Source organism: Cervus canadensis, chromosome 7 (assembly GCF_019320065.1).
Source record: "Cervus canadensis isolate Bull #8, Minnesota chromosome 7, ASM1932006v1, whole genome shotgun sequence".
Lineage (NCBI taxonomy): Eukaryota > Metazoa > Chordata > Mammalia > Artiodactyla > Cervidae > Cervus > Cervus canadensis.
The window spans coordinates 61,976,735-61,988,918 of NC_057392.1; the positions used below are offsets into that span (position 1 = coordinate 61,976,735).

At 37.5% G+C, this 12,184-nt stretch overlaps 1 pseudogene; it reads left to right on the top strand.

Annotated features, from left to right (window-relative positions):
* Positions 1–2,575: 2,575 nt before the first annotated feature.
* On the top strand, positions 2,576–2,708 carry LOC122445701 (annotated as a pseudogene).
* The last annotated feature ends 9,476 nt before the right edge of the window (positions 2,709–12,184 follow it).

Below are 12,184 nucleotides of genomic sequence, written 5' to 3' on the forward strand. Positions count from 1 at the left end.
AACGCAAAGTGTAAAAATATCTGGTCATTTTTGTACCGAGTGGCCTTTTTGCCAGGTTTAAAAGTATTGATTTGTTTTTCATTTATTTGTGGTTATTGTTTTGTCCATTTTAGTATCGGCTTGAATGGGCAAAAAACTGTATTTTTATCACATTATTTATCTTTCACAAGGAAAGTGATAATTAGATTCAAATGCATTTAAGATGCTATATTGCAAATATAAAATATTTATTATTCATTTTACCTTTTATATCAGATGTTAACTTTCATATAATTGTATGCCTCAAAAGGATCCATATTGGGCGTTGAGTTCCAGAAAGTAACTCTCTACTTTGAAGTAAACAATAATCAATGTCCATAACATGTTTTTTTGCACACCCCCACAAGGCATGTTTTCTATGACTTGGTCTCTGAATAAGCTCTTTATGAGTGAATTGAGGTTTATTTCTTTATTGCCCTCTTTATTCTGTGCTAAATGGCACATATACCAAATCATATTGATCAATCCTCTAGGGGTGGGAAGAAAATAGTAAGGCAAGTCATTCTTAGCAAATGAATTTTTTTACAATGCTGAAAAAATATAATTGCTCATTGCTTGAACTGAAACCACCGCCTAGCTATTTAAGTTTACTTACCTCTAAATAGTATCTCTAATAAAGGTTATAGCAAAATTAATTGGTTAATTTAGCAGGTAAGCAGTTAGATACTGAGGACTTTTAATATGTAACTTATTGGCTAACATGAGGATCGAATAAATAATGCAGAATGTAAATACAACTTTATTTCCCCATTGACTTCTGTGCAAATGTAAGGAAGTTAGACTTTTGACATTATTTTTCATTCACAATGATTACATAGAAAAGTAAAGCTCATCTAAACAGATCATAAGTGGGATTAAATATGATCTATTTTAAATGGGTCATCTTATTAAAACCTCATCAATTTCTAACACTCAGATGCTCTCAAAAGAGCTATGCCTCTCAGGTCTTGACTGGGGGTGTAGGAGGAATCTGAGTCCTTGAGATTCCACAGTGTACAGTGCTTTCTCCAGCTTGCCCTTTCTTCCCCCCACAGCAGTGAACGATGGCCAGCGGCCCTCCCTCTCAACGTCCTTGTGCCCACATTTCATCCATAAAAAGAGCATGAAGGGAAAAGACACAAAAAGCACTTTGAAAAGAGAAAACTGCTATATGCATGCGAGAGATACAACAGAATAACAATGATAACAAGCACATTAGTAGGTATTGGGTACCTACTAAGTGCTGTGATGTTTAAATACTTTACATACATTATTTCTAATCCTTACATCCAGACAAGGTAGGCATTTTCATCAATTTTATAGATGAGGAAATTGAGTTACCCCAGAAGTTAAGTTACTTACCACGATCTATAATTTGAATTAAAATGTCTGATTCTAAAGTCCATAATTTAAATCTCTAAATTATTCTGCTTCTAATTGTTTAAATAACTCTATTATACAATCATCATTATTTAAAAATATGTATTAAAATGAATGCTCTGAATTGCATGGTCAGTGTGTTATCACTCATGGAAACCAGGATTTTTGATACATTTCCTGCCTTGCCAAGATTTTTTTCATGGTATTTTTTAAAATTTATTTTTAATTAGAGGATAATTGCTTTACAATGTTGTGTTGGTTTCAGCTGTACAACCATGTCAATCAGCCATAAGTACACGTATATCCCTTCCCTCTTGAACTTCCCTCCCACCACCCCCATCCCACCTCTCTAGGTAGTCACAGAGCACCAGGCTCAGCACCTGTGCAGCTCAAGGGAATAAGATTTGAGAAATATTTGTTTCTTGACCATATTAACTGGGAAAAGAGGGAAAGATGCAGAGGGCTGGAGTTCTCAAAATCACTCAGTAAAGGTCATAATGACTTTGATATGAAGATGTAGTGATTGAATTTGCTATTTTAGGTAGCTTCAATGGGTTTTTTTGAGTATGTTATGTATTAATGATGTTTTCATCAAAAGCAGAACTATTTTCCCCATGAATTTAGCAGTTCTAAGAGTAGATGGGTAGGTAGGGTATATCTGGATCCCTTGGCACCATTACTTATAATGGCTGAGAAAATTTAGGAAGAGGAAATGAAGAATATCTACTACAGATAACACTAATATGCAAGGGGTATTGATACAGACATGGAACAAGCAGTCAATGGGACAGAATACAAAGTCTAGAATAAGATTAGTGTATACATGGAAATGTAGTTATGATAAAGGCACATTTAAAATCAATGGAATGGATAAACTATTCAACTCATGTGTGGAGATAGTTGATTACCATTTGAAAAAATGTGATTATATCCTTAATATTCACAAAAAATTCAGGGGAAGTAATAATTAAATGTAAAAAAAATGCACAACAATGCCAACAAAATAACAACACTGTAAAAATCCTAGAAGAAAATAAAGCAGAAACTTCTTTATGATCTTTAACCAGGGAAGATATTTCTAAGCAATACAGAAAACTACCAAGGCATAAATAAGAAAATGTGACAAGCTCAACTACAAAAATCAAAACATTTTCTACCCATTTAAAAATGTGAAAAGATCGCTTCTCAGCCTTTTGGCTAAGATCAAGTGTAGTATCTGTTCTTATCAGTTGAAAAATGTGAAAAGATAAGCAATAAGCTGGAAGAAAATATCTGCAATGCATATAATATTCAAAGGTATGATATCTACAATATATAAAATTCTCCTTCAAATCCAACAATAAAAAGAGAAATATTCCAATGTAGAATTAAACAAAGGGTATGGAGAGGCAAATAATTCTTGGCAGATGAAACATAGGTAGTCAAAACAAATGCATACTCTCACTAGCATTCAGGGAAATGCAAATGAGAACAAGTTATCATTTTTCCTCCATTAAACAACATATGAAAGCCTACTTATGTCTAGTTTCAGTAAGGATGTAGAGAGCATACAAATACTGTGGTAGAATGTGAGTTGCTGTAATACCCATCAAAATTAAGAGTACACAGACTCCCTGACCCAGCAATCCACTTCTATAAGCAATTCTGTAGAAATATTCTGCATGTGTGCTCAAAGATACAGGTATATAGATATTCATCATCACATTTCTTGTAATAACTGATGATTAGAAACATACTAAGAGTTCATGAACATTAGGATAATAAATATGGTACATATATACAGTGGGATATTACTCAGACATTAAAAATCAAATAATGCCATTTATGGCAACATGGATGGACCTGGAGATTATCATACTAAGCGAAGTCAGACAGAGAAAGACAAGCATCATATGATATCACTTATATGTGGAATCAAACAAAAACTATCCAAATGAACTTATTTACAGAACAGAAGCAGGCTCAGAGAAAGAACTTATGTCACCAGGTGGCAGGGATAGATTGAGAATTTGGAACTGATGTATACACACTGCTATATTTAAAATAGATAACCAACAAGGACCTACTGTACATCACAAGGACCTCTGCTCAATTTGCTATATAACCAAAATGGGAAAATAATTTGGAAAAGAATACATACATGTATTTATATAAGTGGATCACTTTGCTGTGTACCTGAAACTAACACAAGATTGTTAATCAACTATACTCCAATATAAAATAAAAATTAAAAAATAAATATCATCCACATGTGGACTGTTATACAGATTGAAAGAGATCCATTGACTGGTGAAAAAAGGCAAATCTCAGAATAATATGTGTAATGTAGTCCTATTAATGTAAAATCACTCTATACATGCATATGTATAGTGCATAAAAAAAATTCTGGATCTCCAATTTTTAGATAATGGGAGGTAGAGCAAGACTGAGATTAGCCGATTGGGCAATGTCTCTGTGTGTGTGTATGTGTGAAGTTTTTGCTCTGTATTGTTTGATAATTTTTTTAATAATATTGCTTTTTTTGCTTTTGCAGTGAAATAAAAACAAGAAACTCACTATCAAATTCATAGAAACAAGGCATACTAGAGGGGAGACAAAATTTCTTATTACCATTTTCTTTCATGTGCTTTCATAAGAACTCTGACCCTTTCCCATAATTTAGAACCTAGTTAAGAGAAAGGGTTTTGGAGTCAGATACATGTGGATTACAGTGCCAGTGGAAAATTGCTGAACCTTTGGAAGCCTTAGTTTCATCATCTGGAACATGGGAATAATGGATTCTTATCTTCCAGGGCTGTTGTGTGGATTAAAGAGGTAATGTAGCTAAATTGCAGAGCTCGAAATCTGGCCCAAATTAAGAGTTTGATGAATGGTGGCTTTTACTTTTGTAGCTTCACAGTGGCTCTGTGATGTGGGAAGAACTATTTTAACTCTAATTTTTCACAGATGGAGAAATTCAGGCTCAGAGAGGTTAAACAGCTTTTTCAAGATCAGACAGAATCTGGGGCTAGTGCCTGGATTTAATTAGAATGATTCTGATTTATGGTTCTTTTTCTTAGAAGTTGAAGAAATTGAAGGTTGGATAATTTTTACTTCAAAAGTTGCCAATTTTTATCCATATTTTAGAAATGACTACTTTCACCTGTGAAAACGAAAAAAAAAAAAAGCGAATTTGCAGTGAAGATTGGTACTGAAGGATCAACAGCAGCAAAATGCCAGTAGCTCTACATAATTTCCTATGAATTTCCTGGCCTCTGATGTAGAAATAGGTGTCATTTCTGGGACCCTAGGGGCATGAGAGACAGATTCCTACTCCATCCTGATTCAAAAGATTTCTTCTCCCAAACTCCCATCTCATTCCATTTAACCTGCCCCATTCTCAAATCTCAGCTTTTTCCTGAAGTTGACAAATTCCTCCAGCTTGCTCCTCTGTCACCCTGACTGCTGAGCAACTGTAAAGCAGTGCATACTACCATGTTCATGGAATGAATGGAAAATTAGGAATTTTCATATGCTCTTTGTTTCCATCTTCCATTAATTAATAGAATGTTTAGAGCTACAGGTTCAATATAAAAAGGAAGTAGCTAACCATGGGACAGATTGTCTGGAAAGATTTCAGAATCAGCTATCAAGGATGTCTGCGGTGAGGAAGAATCTACAAGATCACATATACGATCTCTCCTTGACTCTGGGATTCTGAGATTTTAAAACAAATGTTGAATATCTGTTTTAGTTGTTTGTTGATTTGTTTTTGTACCAGATGCTTGGATCCTGAAGTTAGCTAAAGATAGTGGACTTTAATTTTTTCCTTTCTAGAACTAAAAACCTAAAATTAACAAGCTGATAGACATCGGGAAAGCATAATCTTAGAGAATCGGTGATAGGACTTGAGGTTGGTAGGTAGCATAGAGTCAGGCAAAGTAGGGCAGAGAGGCACTGGGAAATCTACACACCTCTTGGGTGTGCACGTTCCTTAGAGGAAGGCTAGGAGGGTGGATGACAATATCCAGCGAGAATGGAGACATAAAAATGTGGTAGTCTGGTTAGAGAACAACATTAGGTGATGTGGCAAGAGCTTGGTGTTCTCAAAGATCGACAGAGAATCCCAGACTTAGAATTAAGTGGAGGTTCAGAAAAAGAAGCCTGTAAAGGTGGCTGGCCCCTGTTTCCAAACTGGCATTCAGGGACAAGCCTCCAGAGCCACAGACAATTGGGGAGAACCAGGCAGGTGTCAGTCAGAAAACAGTTAAGGGGAGGAGGAAGCTAGGACTCAGTTCAAGGCTACAAGGTTAAAGTCTGGTCAAGATAGAAAGCTAGCTACTAGAAACGGGACCCAAGTTCAGAGCACAAAACACCAAAGATAAGGAACTAAAATTGCTCCTAAATAGGCCAGCCTCAGGGTGAGTTCAGGCTGAGCCCAATCTTAACTCTGACCAAGAAGTGTGTAAGGAATCCTGTTGTAGCATTGATAGCCATGTGGGACATTATATTGAGTGATAAACTAATAGAGGCTGTTTTTAAAAAAAAACTTGAAAAATGCACAATATGTCACATAAAAATGCTTTGCTCATCCCCACCCTCCACCCATATTTGTTTTCCTGGAGGATTTTTTTTTTTTCAGCATCTTGATTCCCTGACAAGGGATTGGACTTGGACCATGGCAGTGAAAGTGCTGAATCCTAATCATTAGATCACCAAGGAACTCAGTATTAGGAGGATTTTTGCAGGTAAAATTTAGTTTTGTTTTATGTTAAGAAAATTTGGAAACAACGGTAGCATTCTTTCTGGGTTTTTGTTTGTTCATTTGGTTTTGTTTTGTTTTGCAGAAATTATATTCCAACTATTCTTTTACTATGAAAATATTTATTTTCATAGAGAATGATTTGCAAAAAAGTTATATGTATGCAGATAGAGAAAAAATGACCTATTGGTTAATAATAGTCACAAAATTGCCGTTAGCATGATGCAGTTTTTATGTTGTTGTTCAGTCGCTCAGTTGTGTCCAACTCTTCGCGACCCTCTGGACTGCAGCATGCCAGGCTCCTCTATGTTAAGATTCTTGTGATATGAACCTAACAAAACTATTTTCACAGATGGGCCACTGATCAGGGAGGTCTGGTCGGTGCAGAAAATAAAAATAAGATCAGGGTCTTTAGGTCATGGGATGGAAACTGGGTCTCTCATAAAAACACTTTAATAGACCTAGAGGTGGTGTGAGTTTTCTTTTGGTTGACCACAGGTGATGTCAAGGACTTGCGTCCCTTATGGAGAAAGATTTCTTTAAGACTGCAGTCCAGGTGGCCTCTCCAGGAAGACAGAGGGTAGCAGACAAGTTTTATGAGGGCTTTGATTTGCATTAAGTCTCTTGCACACTTCTGAGCAAATGACAGGAGGGGGGGATTTTCCATGAGGCGATCCGTTGAGTTTTTGTGCCAATTGAAGACTATGAATTAATGCTTTTCTGATATTCCTAAAATTAAAACCCCATGAACTAACCATTTTAGGGTATTAAGCTTTGCTTCAAAATGCATTCTCCACAGATGAATCAAAGGGTCTAATGCATTTGCTATTTGGGAATAATAAAGCATGAAATGGGGTGCAGGACTTACATATTTACATAAGAAGAAAAAGCTGGAAAAGTTTAAGAACAATAACAGAGGAAGGTGCCACTGTGAGACTTGCTCTGAAAAAGCAGACATATAAAATGCTCCTCTTCAAACCACTACCCAGTTTATGACAATTCAAGTGCATAAAAGATTCTGGAGACCTCACCCCTTCTTTTCCCTTGGTTTCCCCAGAACTTCCTCTAGATTTTACCATTTCTCTTGCCTTGCTGGGTACTTCTGGAGAAACAAAGGGCAAGGGGAAACAAAGGAACAACATTGGTTTTCCAGATTTTTGGTGGTGATCAGGTGTCATGGTTACAAAAATAATATCTAAAATGGAAGAAAAAGAGTCAAGATACAGAAACATTAGGAATAGCAATGATCTAGTTTTAACTTAAAACTGAGTCAACCTAGACATTGTACTTTACACAAGAAAACATTGTTTAACTCGCAAAGGAGTCTACCCAGGTTCTTTTGCAATCTCGCATACCATCTTGGGGGCTTCCCAGGTGGCACTAGTGGTAAAGAACCTGCTTGCCAATGCAGGAGATGCAAAGAGACGTGGGTTTGATCCCTGGGTCAGGAAGATCCCCTGGAGTAGGGCATGGCAACCCACTCCAGTATTCTTGCCTGGAGAATTTCCACAGACAGAGCAGCCTGGTGGGCTTGGTCCACAGAGTCGCAAAGAGTTGTACACGACTGAAATGACTGAGCATGCATGCATACCACATTAGGGCCCTCAAAGTTAATTCTGTCAAAAAATTACAGGATCACGTAGCTCTGTAGCTGCGAGTTGAATATTATGTTAAGATAACTATTCAGTTCAGTTCAGTCACTCAGTTGTGTCTGACTCTTTGCGACCCTGTGAACCGCAGCACACCAGGCCTCCCTGTCCATCACCAACTCCCGGAGTTTACCCAAACTCATGTCAATTGAGTCAGTGTTGCCATCCAACCATCTCATCCTCTGTCATTTCCTTCTCCTCCTGCCTTCAATCTTTCCCAACATCAGTGTCTTTTCAAATGAGTCAGCTCTTTGCATCAGGTGGTCAAAGTATTGGAGTTTCAGCTTCCACATCAGTCCTTTCAATGAACACTCAGGACTGATTTCCTTTAGGATGGACTGGTTGGATCTCCTTGCAGTCCAAGGGACTCTCAAGAGTCTTCTCCAACACCACAGTTCAAAAGCATCAATTCTTCAGTGTTCAGCTTTTTTAATAGTCCAACTCTCACATCCATACATGACTACTGGAAAAACCATAGCCTTGACAACATGGACCTTTGTTGACAAAGTAATGTCTCTGCTTTTTAATATGCTGTCTAGGTTGCGAATAAAGCTAGTGGAGGTGATGGAATTCCAGTTGAGCTATTTCAAATCCTAAAAGATGATGCTGTGAAAGTGCTGCACTCAATATGCCAGCAAGTTTGGAAAACTCAGCAGTAGCCACAGGACTGGAAAAGGTCAATTTTCATTCCAATCCCAAAGAAAGGCAATGCCAAAGAATGCTCAAACTACTGCACAATTGCACTCATATCACATGCTAGTAAAGTAATGCTCAAAATTCTCCAAGCCAGGCTTCAGCAATACATGAACTGTGAACTTCCAGATGTTCAAGCTGGTTTTAGAAAAGGCAGAGGAACCAGAGATCAAATTGCCAACATCTGCTGGATCATCGAAAAAGCAAGAGAGTTTCAGAAAAACATCTATTTCTGCTTTATTGACTATGCCAAAGCCTTTGACTGTGTGGATCACAATAGACTGTGGAAAATTCTGAAAGATAACTATGAATAGGATTTAAAATTTTTTACATAAAAGTATTTTCATAGATAGCATCTCTTTTATTTTATTTACTTACATCAAAACAAGTTCAGGACCAGAGTCATACTGTATGCAATCCCTGGGGGAACAGAGGCTGTGTAGATTAGCAGAGGTTAGGCTGTGTGTGATGGCAAGCCCAAAGTTATAGGGTCTTAAACAAGATTAAAAATTTCTCTTTCAAGTGAAATGACTGTGGAGCTCATGAGTCTAGAGCTGATGTGGGAGCCCCGTAGCCCTCAGAGATCCCAACTCCTTTGTTCTTGCTGGTATGCCATTCTGAGTTTACTTCATGTCCAAAATAGCAGTTCTAGCTATAATCATCATATCTGCATTCCAGGGGATACAGAAGTTTGAGGGCAAAGGAGATTCCCAGAAACTGCCACACAGCTCATCCGGTTATATTTCAAAAGTCATTGCTTAAATGTATGGCCACACCTGGCTGCAAGGAAGGCTAGGACTGTATTCTTTATTCTGGCAGTAAAGTGCTGAGTTTATTAATAAGAAAGAAGGTGAGAATGAATATCAGCTCAGACAGCCATCAGTCTGTGTCTGCATGCCAACTAGATGCCTATTCTAATACGAATTCTTCATCTGGGTTACTACTTTTTTTCTTCATTTTATCTTCACCAACTCTCTCCTGGATGAAAGTACAGAGCAATGAAACATTACTCTCTTTTACATTACATCATGTGACTTCTACAACAATAGTAATGAACTGGGAAGACAAGAGGAATGTAGAGATGGCTTCTAACTTAGGAGCAAAAAGACAAGAGGGAACAAGGACATATTCTCTCTCCTCCTTTCTCTCTCCCTCCTCCTCTTTCCACACAAATATTTTTTCTTATTTCCTGGCCAAAGCACCTCACTGTAGAGGTGAAAATACTTCATGTGATCCAGTGAAAAGAAAAATGACAGTTACTTAACCTTTTTGCACCTAATAGCAGATAAATTAACAGAAAGGACAGCTGGTTTGTTTAGGTAATTAGTAAAAGAGGAAAATAACTAGTATATAAGAAAGCATTAGCAATAAAAAAGAAGCAAATCTTTTGCAAATCACTGTTAGCAGAATAAAGCCAAAACCTTGAGTTTCTTTGCTTATTTCAAGCACTGCCTTTCAATGGATATCTTTTGCTTTGAAATTTTTGCCAATTGAGACAGGTTATTTCATTGAGACAGCCAGTAGGAGTGGTTTTACCTCTAACATCAACAAAAGCAATGCATTCAAAGCAAGAAGACTCACTTGTCTCTTTTATCTTCAGGATATGAGTTGCCTTACTCAAGAGAAGCTGTATGGCAACAGTCAAAGACAATGTAGGATGAAGACTTAATTGGGCTGGCCTTGAGAGGACAGCAGTGTGAGTCAAGACCAACATTATAATGTGTTGATTGATTAATTAGTTGGATGGTGGCAGTGCAATGTGGTAAAAATAATATATACCTAGAACTGTGGTTTTCATACTTTAGGGTGTATAACAGTCAACTGAGGAGCTTGTTAAAATCACCTGGCCCTGGGCCTTCCACAAAACTGATTTAGCACATCTGGATAGGTCCCAGGAACCGGAATTTTCAATAAACACCTTAGGACCAATTTTTGAGAAATACTGACCTAGAAACTCAAGTTCATGTGGAGGCATTGATAGAATATGAGATTTAATACTATAAGAACTGGATTTGACTCATCTTCACCACTTATGAACTATGTGATCTTGGGCAAGATACTTAACCTATGAGTTCAGTTTCCTTATTTTTAAAATAGGTAAACATGTGATTATCTCATAGGATTATTTTTTGAAGTAACTGGAAAAAGATACTTGAAAATATATAGTATATTGTTTGGCACATAATAAACGTATAACAAGTTTCCCCATCATGACATAACCTTAAGTGCTCCACAGAGACTTTTTACCCAAAAGTTCTACCACAGTAAGCTCCTGGAATTCCTACCAAAGAATCAGGCCTTTCAGTTAAAACACAGTCTTTAGAAAATACCTGTTGCAATTCAAGTAAGTCACTTGCAACTACTAATCCTTACCTGGTGCTTCCTGGGATGTGTTCTGTGGAACAGGAGCCCTGTGGAACATTAAGAAGTGGTATAAGAAAGATTTCATTAACAAATAACTTTGGAAAATGCAGGATTAAACAAAATCAATAAGGTTTTTCAGTGTAAGAATTCTCTGACCCATTAATATGTTAATGTACATTTTGTCTTCAAGAGTGAGGTTGTACATAAACATTTCCTAAATGTAATAGGAAAAACAGTCTGAATGAAGCATCTCAGGGGAACACATTTGGAATATATGACAAGTTTGCACACATTGAAGTTTTAGGTTTGCTAACAGAGAGCGATAAGCTAAGAGAGAAACGAGAATGGTGGATTTGGGAAAGAGGAAACAGGAAAACAATGGGATGTGGGATGGAGCCTAGGGAGGGTAAGTTCAAGTGAGAAGCTCATAGTGACTGAGGACATCTTGGGGGAGCCAGGGGCCCTGGGGGGTAGGTCCTAAGAAGAAACCTTCAAAGTCAAAATGGCTTAGTCATAATTTAGTCCAATACTGCTCAGCTAGAGGAACAAATTTCGTGCTTTCTATCTCTGTTTTTATTTTTACCTTCACCGCTTCCGGTTTGCCTGACTGAGGTCACCTAGGTACTCAGTGGGCTTCCAGGTGGCTCTAATGTAAAGAACCTGCTTGCCAATGCAAGAGACCTGAGAGACTTGGGTTCAATCTCTGGGTCGGGAAGATCCCCTGGAGGAGGAAATGGCCACCGCTCCAGTATTCTTGCCTGGAGAATCCCATGACAGAGGAGCCTGGCGGCTATGGTTCATGGGGTCACAAAGAGTCAGATTCAACTGAAGTAACTTAGCTCATCACAGCACAGGTACTCAGCGGAAGTTAATTCCTCCTCCTCTCTTCCAAGACAGAAACCTTAACTAGATATTTCGCATATGTCAGCATTGGACTTGGAGCTAAGAATCGAAAGGTGAACAACTTATTGTTTATATCCTTGAAGAATAACCATCTGGTAAGATAAAAATATAAAGAAACAGATGATCATACTTGTGTGATAGTATTTAATTAGGTTATACATTCCATTTACAGTGAATGAGAGGTAGTATCTCAGGAATTGGAGGTATCAAAAATATTTCAGGTATAAAATTATAGTTGAGCTAATTCTTGAGAGGTAAGTGTTCCATGAAATGCAAAGGCTTAGAAGTATGAAGGATAACAGGGTTCTAGAGGACAGATTTTTTTCAGCTGGAAGCAGGGAACACACATATTTGATAGCGCCCATGTCTATTTTGTGGTGTAAGGGACTAGAGGTAAATTTGTAAAACAATGGTGCTAAATCTACCCTATAATTAA